Below are 10,261 nucleotides of genomic sequence, written 5' to 3'. Positions count from 1 at the left end.
TGGTAGCAAGAGGGGCCTGAAAAATATTTCGAATGTTTACTTAAATGTTTCACAACTTAATGTTGTTGAATACTTTTCTTATCGTGACGTACAGTTCAACTACAATAGCATTTTTTTTCTAAAACAAAGACAAAACTTGTTGAACAGGCCAGGAAAGCTATGTTTACAGTTATCAAAAAATCCAGGTCAATGCTATTATCGTTAGATCTACAGCTACACTTGTTTCATGGTATGATAGCCCTTATTTTATTATATGGGTCGGAAATCTGGGGTATTGAGGATTGTATTATTATTGATCAGTTTCAGTTAAAATTTTGTAAGGTTATTCTTAAACTTAAGAAAAGTACTCTCAATTGTATGGTTTATGGTGAACTCGGGGTTACCCCATTATCAATGTAGATTAAGTATAGAAATATTACAGGTCCCATGACCTGCAGGTGTCTCTATTTTTTATTTATTTTTTGGTACTTGTAACATGTGTAAATGTTGAATTCTGCTCACAATACTACAAATATTAGCACCAAATAGCAACTGAATGCGATTAAACGTCACAAATAAAAGGCACCTGATGGACAAAATATGTAGTTGCATTTTCAGTAAAGGGAAATAACTCTGGTAATCTGTAAAGATTCTGACAACATTTGCTCGAAACCATCATCTTGGTAATACTAACATTTACGCAAAATGTAAACTGAAGGTATGTATCAATAAGGTGACATAAGCAAAACTGGTCATTTCTTACGAAATTAGGGGCAATAACATAGGTCGTACTAAGATGACTTTAAAAAAACAACATCAGGGTAGCAGCTAGGAGTGCATTCAAACTTTCACACAAATATATACTGAGTGTGACTTACATTTACCAAAATATGGCCTGGCCATGAAAGGACAGACGGACAGACGGACACACCAACAACGCTACAACTATCCGCTTAGCGGCATATGATAAAAACAGAAATTTACCAAAAGGATCGAGTCCAGTTATATTTGACAGGCTACTACCAGGTGACAATTCACGTGCGCTATATCCCACTACTGTCCAACACGGGAACTTTTGCCTGCTGTGTTTCCACCCTGGGCCGGTACGCTCCTCCTTAGACAACCTGGACCACCCAGGCTCCCCCGAGTGCCCCATATTGATGCCAGACTTAGTGCGGACGCCCGATCGACATTGACAGACTGACAGCAGGGCTCCCACCCTCAAACCGTTCACAGACCCCGGTCTTCAAGTAGCTAGATTACAGTAGTGTCTATCGCTGAATGGACTTATAAACCTAACTTGTCAAGTACGACCCATATTTGTCTTTTATGTCTGCTGTGTTTTTACCATCTTATTTGAATAAACAATGTGGCATTTGAAAATAGATACAATTGTACATTGTTTTCATAAAGATACTGAAATAATTCTTATTGCATACGTGCGCGAAGATGAAAATGTCAGCGTGCGTCTTCTAAAGCACACTGTTAAAAAAAAACAGGCATTTATTCATAATGACACTTTTGTCAGGGATGAGTTAAACAATGTGATATAATGCTTAAAATTTTGAAACAGGCGTTTTGGATAATCTGCCCTTGTGTTGCATCAGTGTATTCCTCCACAAAAAAGGCAGAATTCTTTTGATCATTTTCGCTGATCACAGGATAATAAAATCGTTAAAGCTAAGACTGATACTGAATAGACACTGAACCATATCACTGACGTCAGAACGACACCAAAACTCGAAAGTAAGCCTATAAAGAAATGAGGATTGATCATAAAGTATTTCTTCTATGCATATTCATCGAACATTTTCAAATCTATCAGTTTTACTTCCAGATGATACTATTTTGTCATATCATTATTTTATAGTCTCTTTTCATGTCTCATAAACATAAAATATGACATTGGTAGTGTAGTATGTCGGTCCGTCTGTATAGCTAGGCGCCTTGCCGTATTTGGACAATAACCTTACAGATACTATTTTGATTACTGATTGCACTAATGAATTCATTTACGCGCAAAAGGATGAGGCAGAAATTCATCGCCTATAACAAAGAGTGAAGTTGTTTTTTATCAATCAAAAGACAATAACTCTGGTGTTAATATTTATATTCAGTCAAGATTAGCTGAAACGCACCGCCGGTGAAAACAGACAAACATTTAACGTGTAACATAAAAAAAAAAACAACTAATAATACTATGCTAAAACATATCAGCAAAATGAACATTTTAATCGAATCAGGGGCGATAACTGTTATATTAGTACTTTGATTTAACAACATTTACAGGGAAGCAACTGTAAGTGACTACAAACACTCACAGCCCGCCTGCTTAGCTCAACAGGGAGAGCGCAAGATTGCGGCGTCGCCAGTTCGATCCCCGGCCGAGGCATTTGTTCTCCGTGACGATTTGATCTGAAATCATTCTTCTCTACCTCTGCTTCTTGGCGATAAGTTGGCAGTTACTTGCGGAGAACAAGTTTATACTGGTATAGAATCCAGGAACACTGGTTAGGTTAACTGCCCGCCGTTACACACCTAAAAACAGTTACTGTTGAAACAGCGTTAAACCTGAAACAAACAAACAAATATAAAAAAAAACAACAACAAAAGATTGTAGTTGTTTTATCATCAAAGGACAATATTTTGTTAAGATTCTGACTGAATTTGCTTTAAACCACCCTCTTAGTTATACAAACATTTACAAAAAAGTTCAGGTTATATATTTCTACTGAGACATCAACAAAAACGACAAATCTTAACGAAATCAGGGGCAATAACTGCGGTCATACTAAGATCATTTAAAGATAAAGGGTAATAGCTAGGAGTGCATTCAAACATTCACACAGCTTGCACATACCAAAATAAGGCTATAGAAGGATGGACAGACAGACAGACGGAAGTTCCTACGTATGGGCATTTATGTGGCTACTATTTTGTTCTCTTTATTGTTCTTTTAGCCACGTAAAAGAAAAAAGCCACGTAAAAGAAAAATAGCCACATAAAAGCCATACGGAATGAATGACATCAAAGAAAAAGTACAGTTACCTATTGTTCCTATAGCCACCTAAGTATGCAAATGTGGGCTCGGACGGACGGACATGTGAACAACGCTAAAACTATAACCATTTGCGGGATACGATGAAAAATAAAATGATTAAAGGATCGAGTCTAGTTATATTGGACAGGCTACTGCCAGGTGTCAATTCACGTGCGCTGTCCCATTACTGTCCAACACGGGAAATTTTGCCTGCTGTGTTTCCATTTACGTTCAAAAGGATGTCTCAGAAATTCATCGCCTATGACAAAAATGAAGTTGAATTTTATCAATCAAAGGACAATAACTCTGGTGTTAATATGTAAATTCTGGCTAGCTTAGCTGAAACGCACCACTGGTTAAAACATACAAATATTCAACGTATAATATCAACAAAAACTAATATACCATGATAAAACAAATCTCAGCAAAATGAATATTTTAATCGAATCAGGGGCGATAACTATTATATAAGTACTTTGATTTAACAACATTTACAGGGAAGCAACTGTAAGTGGCTACAAACTTTCACAGCCCACCTGCTAAGCGAAACAGGGAGAGCGAAAATCTACAAATCGTAGGGTTGTGGGTTCGGTCCCTGGGCGCGGCGTATGTTCTCAGTGACGATTTGATAAAGACATTGTGCCTGAAATCCTCCACCTCTGCTTCGTGTCGGGAAGTTTGCAGTTACTTGCGGAGAACAGGTTTGTACTGGTACAGAATCCATGAACACTGGATTAACTGCCCTCCGTTACATTCATGAAATACTGCTGTAAAACAGAGTTAAACCTAATGGAAACAAACAAACAAACATCACACCAAATAGCAATTGAATGCGATTAACAACTACAACTAAAAGGTATCTGATTGAAAAAAGTGTAGTTACTTTTCATTAAGGCACAATATTTGGTGAAGATGCTGGAAAACATTCTCTTGGTTATACAATAATTTACATGAAATATAATAGATGGACGGACTGACGGACACAAACACGCAAAAACGCTAAAACTATAACCATTTGCGGGATATGATGAAAAGGATCGAGTCCAGTTATATTGGAAGGGCTACTGCCAGGTGTCAATTCACATGCGCTATCCCACTACTGTCCAACACGGGAACTTTTGCCTGCTGTATTTCCACCCTGGGCCGGTACATTCCTCCTTAGACAACCTGGACCACCCAGGCTCCCCCGAGTGTCCCATATTGATGCAAGACTTACAGCTAGATTACAGGAGTACGCCAACACTCCCGGCCTGTAGTGTCTATCGCTGAATGGACTTATAAACCTAACTTGTCAAGTACGACCCGTAATTTTTTTTAACATTTTTTATTTTAACATTTTCTTTTATACCATTTTATTTGAATAAACAAGGTGACATTTGCAAATAAATACATTCGTACATTATGTTTATATAGATACTGAAGTAATTATACGTATTCTTTTTATCGCATATATACGTATACAATGATGACAACGTCAATATATTAAAGGTGGTCAATCACATTTAAACAACATTTAATGACATTTTTTACTTTTTGTATATTCTGGTAGAGAATTATTTAAGAAACAAAACGACCGATTACATAGAGTTAGATTCCTATTTGAAATGTATATTTTATTATTTTTATAAAATTTTGTAATTACTCCCCTTTAATATGAAAGTATATAAAAAGCTGGGTATTTCTTTTTATTTCGATACAATGTCTAGTTTTACATTTGCATTTGATAGACATATCAACTATTGAACAATCTGAACCAAAATGCAAGTTTAAAAGCTGTGTGTAGCTTCTGAATTCATTTATTTCCAATCTATCTTGGTTGCGCAACTAAGATAGGCAAAGGGAGGTAATAATAATTTTTCAAACTTGCGTTTCTAATGAATTCCATCTAAATACATAATTTTTAATGCAAATATTTTACAAATATATTACAATATGTCTAATATTTATACATTTCCTTAGGCAAAGTATGTTTATCAAATTTATACTTATGATAAAATAACTCTTATCTTGGTTGGGCAACCAGGATAGGAAAATGAAATTTTAAAAATACTTCCAGTGAAAATCTAATTTGTATTAAGTGTTAAGTGATCATAAATGAGTGTAAATGACCAGATGCTAAAGTTTCGAACAAATCCGTTACATGGCCAAAATCTGATTATCCACCTTTAAATATTTTAAATACATGAATCTACATGACCACGGGGTAAGTTTGTAGGCTACGACTGACATAACGTTTACAATCTGATATTAAATACGGTTTTCAGTGAACCTTTTTGTTAATGGTTGACTTGGAACAACATGTTCTTATTGTAAATATTTTGAAATATTCCTAAGTTTAGCCTCGTTTTCAAAAATGATGTCCAGCATGAAAATAGGCTGTTTTTATCCAGGCATTAACGAATTTACTGAAGCTCATTTTGATGATAAATGATTGCTAATGTGGTCAATATATTACATGAACGTACATATCTTAACGAACTTTGTGTGTCAATATGTGAGTTTATTTTAAGTAGCATATGTCTTCTAAAGCACGCAGTTATCAAAATAGACATTTATTCATAATCACACTTTTGTCAAGTATCAGTTATACAATGTGATATAATGCTACGATTTTTAAAAATTTGAGTCAAAACCTACCTTAAAACAGTAGTTTTGAAGAGCTATGTAAGTGTATGTATTTCTCCACCAAAAAGACAGAATTCTTTCGATCATTTTCGCTGATCACAGAATAACAAAATCGTTAAGCTACTACTGAAACTGAAAAGACACTGAGCCATATCACTGACGCCAGGATGATACCAACCTATGAACCAATGAGGGTTGTTCATAAAGGGGTTGTTCATAAAGTATCTTTTTCTATGCATATTCATCGAACACTTTCAAATGAGTTGGCGTGTTTATATCAGTTTTAATTCCAAATGATAATATTTTGATTACTGAATACACTAGATTCATTTACGCGCAAAAGTATGTCGCCTATGACAAAAGTGAAGTTGAATTTTATCAATCAAAAGTCAATAACTCTGGTATTATCTAGATTAGCTGCCTTTTTTCGGAAACGCACCACCGGTGAAAATATACAAACATTTAACGTATAAAATCAACAAAAACTAATAGTACTACGATAAAACATATCAGCAAAATGAACATTTTAATCGAATCAGGGGCGATAACTATTAGCATATTAGTACTTTGATTTAACAACATTTACAGGGAAGCAACTGTAAGTGACAACAAACACTCACAGCCCGCCTGCTTAGCTCAACAGGGAGATTGCAAGATTGTGGTGTCGCGAGTTCGATCCCCGGCCGAGGCATATGTTCTTTGTGACGATTTGATCTGAAATAATTCGTCTTCTACCTCTGCTCCTTGGCGGGAAGTTGGCAGTTACTTGCGGAGAACAAGTTTGTACTGGTATAGAATCCAGGAACACTGGTAAGGTTAACTGCCCGCCGTTACACACCTGAAAAACTGTTGAAACAGCGTTTAACCTAAAACAAACAAACAAACAACAAATGAAAAAACAACAACAAAAAACACAAACAAAAAACAACAACATTGAAGTTGCTTTATCATCAAAGGAGGACTTAAACCATCCTCTTAGTTATACAAACATTTACAAAAAATGTAAAGTTCAGTTATATATTTTTATGGAGACATCAACAAAAACGATCAATTTTAACGAAATCAGGGGCAATAACTGCGGTCATACTAAGTTCATTTCAAGAAAAAGGGTTAGGAGTGTATTCAAACATTCACACAAGTGTTAACGCAGTGTTACTTACACTTACCAAAATAAGGCTATAGAAGGATGGACAGACAGACGGACGGACGGACACATGAACAACGCTAAAACTATAACCATTTGCGGGATATGATGAAAAATAAATAGACAAAAGGATCGAGTCCAGTTATATTGGACGGGCTACTGCCAGGTGTCAATTCACGTGCGCTATCCCACTACTGTCCAACACGGGAACTTTTGCCTGCTGTGTTTCCACCCTGGGCCGGTACGTTCCTCCTTAGACAACCTGGACCACCCAGGCTCCCCCGAGTGTCCCATATTGATGCCAGACTTAGTGCGGACGCCCGATCGACATTGACAGACTGACAGCAGGGCTCCCACCCTCAAACCGTCCTCAGACCCCGGCCTCCAAGCAGCTAGATTACAGGAGTACGCCAACACTCCCGGCCGATAGTGTCTGTCGCTGAATGGACTTATAAACCTAACCTGTCAAGTTCGACCTATATTTTTCTTTTTTACCATTTTATTTGAATAAACAAAGAGACATTTGCAAATAGATATATCTGTATATTGTTTTTACATAGATACTGATTAATTATACGTGTTCTTTTTATCGCGAGCGCGATGATGAAAACGTCATACGTTTCTGTGCAAACTGTGACAGATTTGCACATTTATATATTTAAATACGTGTGTCTGTCTATATGACCACAGGCTAAGTATGTAGTCTAAGTATGACATATGTGTTTACAATCTTATATTAAATCTCAATTTTTGTAACCTTTTTCTAAATGGTTGACTTGGAACAACATGTTCTTTTACTAACTTTTAGTAAATATTTTGAAATATTCCTAGGTGTAGCCTCGTTTACAAAAATGATGTCGACCCGACTTGAAACTCTATGTAATTAATGATGAATACAGGCTGTTTTTATCCAGACATTGACGAATTTACCAGATGTGATCAGAATATCACGTGAAAGTACTTATTTTAACGAACTTTGTGTTGTTCTGTGACTTTTGTTTAAGTGTCTTCCAAAACATAGTTATAAAAACAGGCATTTATTCATAATGACACTTCTTTAAGGTATGAGTTATACAATGTGATATAATGCAACGAGTTTTGAAAATCTGAGTCAAAACATATCTGAAAACTGGCGTTTTTGAAGAGCTGTGTTAGTGATGCGTCAGTGTATTTCTCCGCCAAAAAGGTATTTTTTTTATATCATTTTCGCTGATCACAGAATAATAAAATCGTTAAAGCTTAGACTGATACTGAAAAGACAATGAACCATATCACTGACGCCAGGACGACATCAAAACTCGGAAGTAAACCTATGAATCAATGAGGGTTGATTATAAAGTATCCTTCTCTATGCATATTCATCGAAAACTTTCAAATGAGTTGGCGAGTTTACATCAGTTTCATTTCCAGATGATACGCACCCCGGTTAAAACATACAACATCGTATAATATCAACAAAAACAAATATACTATGATAAAGATATCAGCAAAATGAGCATTTTAATCGAATCAAGGGCGATAACTTTTATATTACTTCGTTCATCTAACAACATTTACAGGGACGCCACTGTAAGTGACTACAAACTTTCACAGCCCACCTGCTAAGCGAAACAGGGAGAGCGCAAATCTACGGATCGTGGGGTTGTGAGTTCGATCCCCGGGCGCGGCGTATGTTCCCCGTGACGATTTGATAAAAGACATTGTGTCTGAAATCCTCCACCTCTGCTTCATGTCGGGAAGTTGGCAGTTACTTGCGGAGAAAAGGTTTGTACTGGTACAGAATCCATGAACACTGGAAAAATTAACTTCCCGCCGTTACATTCATGAAATACTGCTGTAAAAACAAAGGAAACCCTAATGGAACCAAACAAACATCCCACCAAATAACAATCAAATGCGAGTACTGTTTGAAACAAATGCAGTTACTTTTTCATTAAAGGACAATATTTTGTGAAGATTCTGAATGAATTCGCTGGCAACCATCCTCTTGGTTATACAATTATTTACATAAAATATGATAGACGGACAGACGGATGGACAGACAAACAACGTATAAACTACATCCCTTTGCGGAATATGATAGAAAGAAAATTGACAAAAGGATCTAGTCAAGTTATATTGGACGGGCTACTGCCAGGTGCCAATTCACGTGCGCTATCCCACTACTGTCCAACACGGGAACTTTTGCCTGCTGTGTTTCCACCCTGGGCCGGTACGTTCCTCCTTAGACAACCTGGACCACCCAGGCTCCCCCGAGTGTCCCATATTGATGCCAGACTTAGTGCGGACGCCCGATCGACATTAACAGACTGACAGTAGGGCTCCCACCCTCAAACCGTCCTCAGACCCCGGCCTCCAAGTAGCTAGATTACAGGAGTACGCCAACACTCCCGGCCGATGGTGTCTATCGCTGAATGGACTTATAAACCTAAATTGTCAAGTACGGCCCATATTTTTCTTTTTTACCATTTTTTATTTTAACATTCTTTTAAAAAAGTGACATTTGCAAATAAATAATTTTATTTGTACATTATATTTTTTCTATATATTGAATTCTTTCATCGAAAACTTGCGCACTGATGCTAACGTCACATGTTTCTGTGTTAATTGTGACAGATTTGCACACGTGTATCTATATGACCACAGGCTACGGCCTTGTCAAATGTCATTTAATGTGTGTACAATCGTTTATCATATATTTTTCTAAATAGATGATTTGGAACAAGATGTGCATTTGGTAAAATATTTAGAAATACATGTATTCCTGAGTTTAGCCTCGTTTTTCAAAAATGTTGACCTGATTTTAAACTCAATAAATATTTATATATATGCATGAGGATCTACTTCGACATGGCATAGCAAGTTGTATTTCGCACGTTCATTTTTTTGTTGTTGATATAACTTACAACATGTGCATAAAATTCATCTGTAAAGTATTGGACCGATATTATAAGAATCTTTCACTGGGTGAAGGTGCGGATTTAAACGTCTGGCTCGAGGGCAGCTGTTCTGTGACAAATTCACTCTCCGTCAATTGTGACATTGACCTTTAATCTACAGACCCTCAAAACATCATTTACTGACCAAAGACAGTCATCGTATGAGGTTTGACAGTGACAGTCCTAGGCCAAACATCAGTACATTTGATCGGGAACAATTGTCAGTCTCAAGGTAACAGTGTCCTTGACATTTGACCTTCTGACGTCTCAAGTAATAGGGGTCATCTACTGACTATATGTAATTATTGTATAAGGAATGAAGGAAAACCTGCTTTGGCTATTGAGAAGAGACCGTGTTCAGGCTCAAGTTCGTTACCATAAACATACTGGCCTCAAAATAATCAGAGGCATTTACTGACAAAGGGTAACTTTCGTATGAAGTTTGACGAAAGAAGGCTAAGTCTACTGTAACATTTTTATTTAGTTATTGACTGAAACTGTTTTCAGTCTCAATATCATTGTGACCTTGACCTT

The sequence above is a fragment of the Mercenaria mercenaria genome, chromosome 5, assembly GCF_021730395.1.
Source record: "Mercenaria mercenaria strain notata chromosome 5, MADL_Memer_1, whole genome shotgun sequence".
Taxonomy (NCBI): Eukaryota; Metazoa; Mollusca; class Bivalvia; order Venerida; family Veneridae; genus Mercenaria; species Mercenaria mercenaria.
This window is presented reverse-complemented; position numbering follows the sequence as displayed.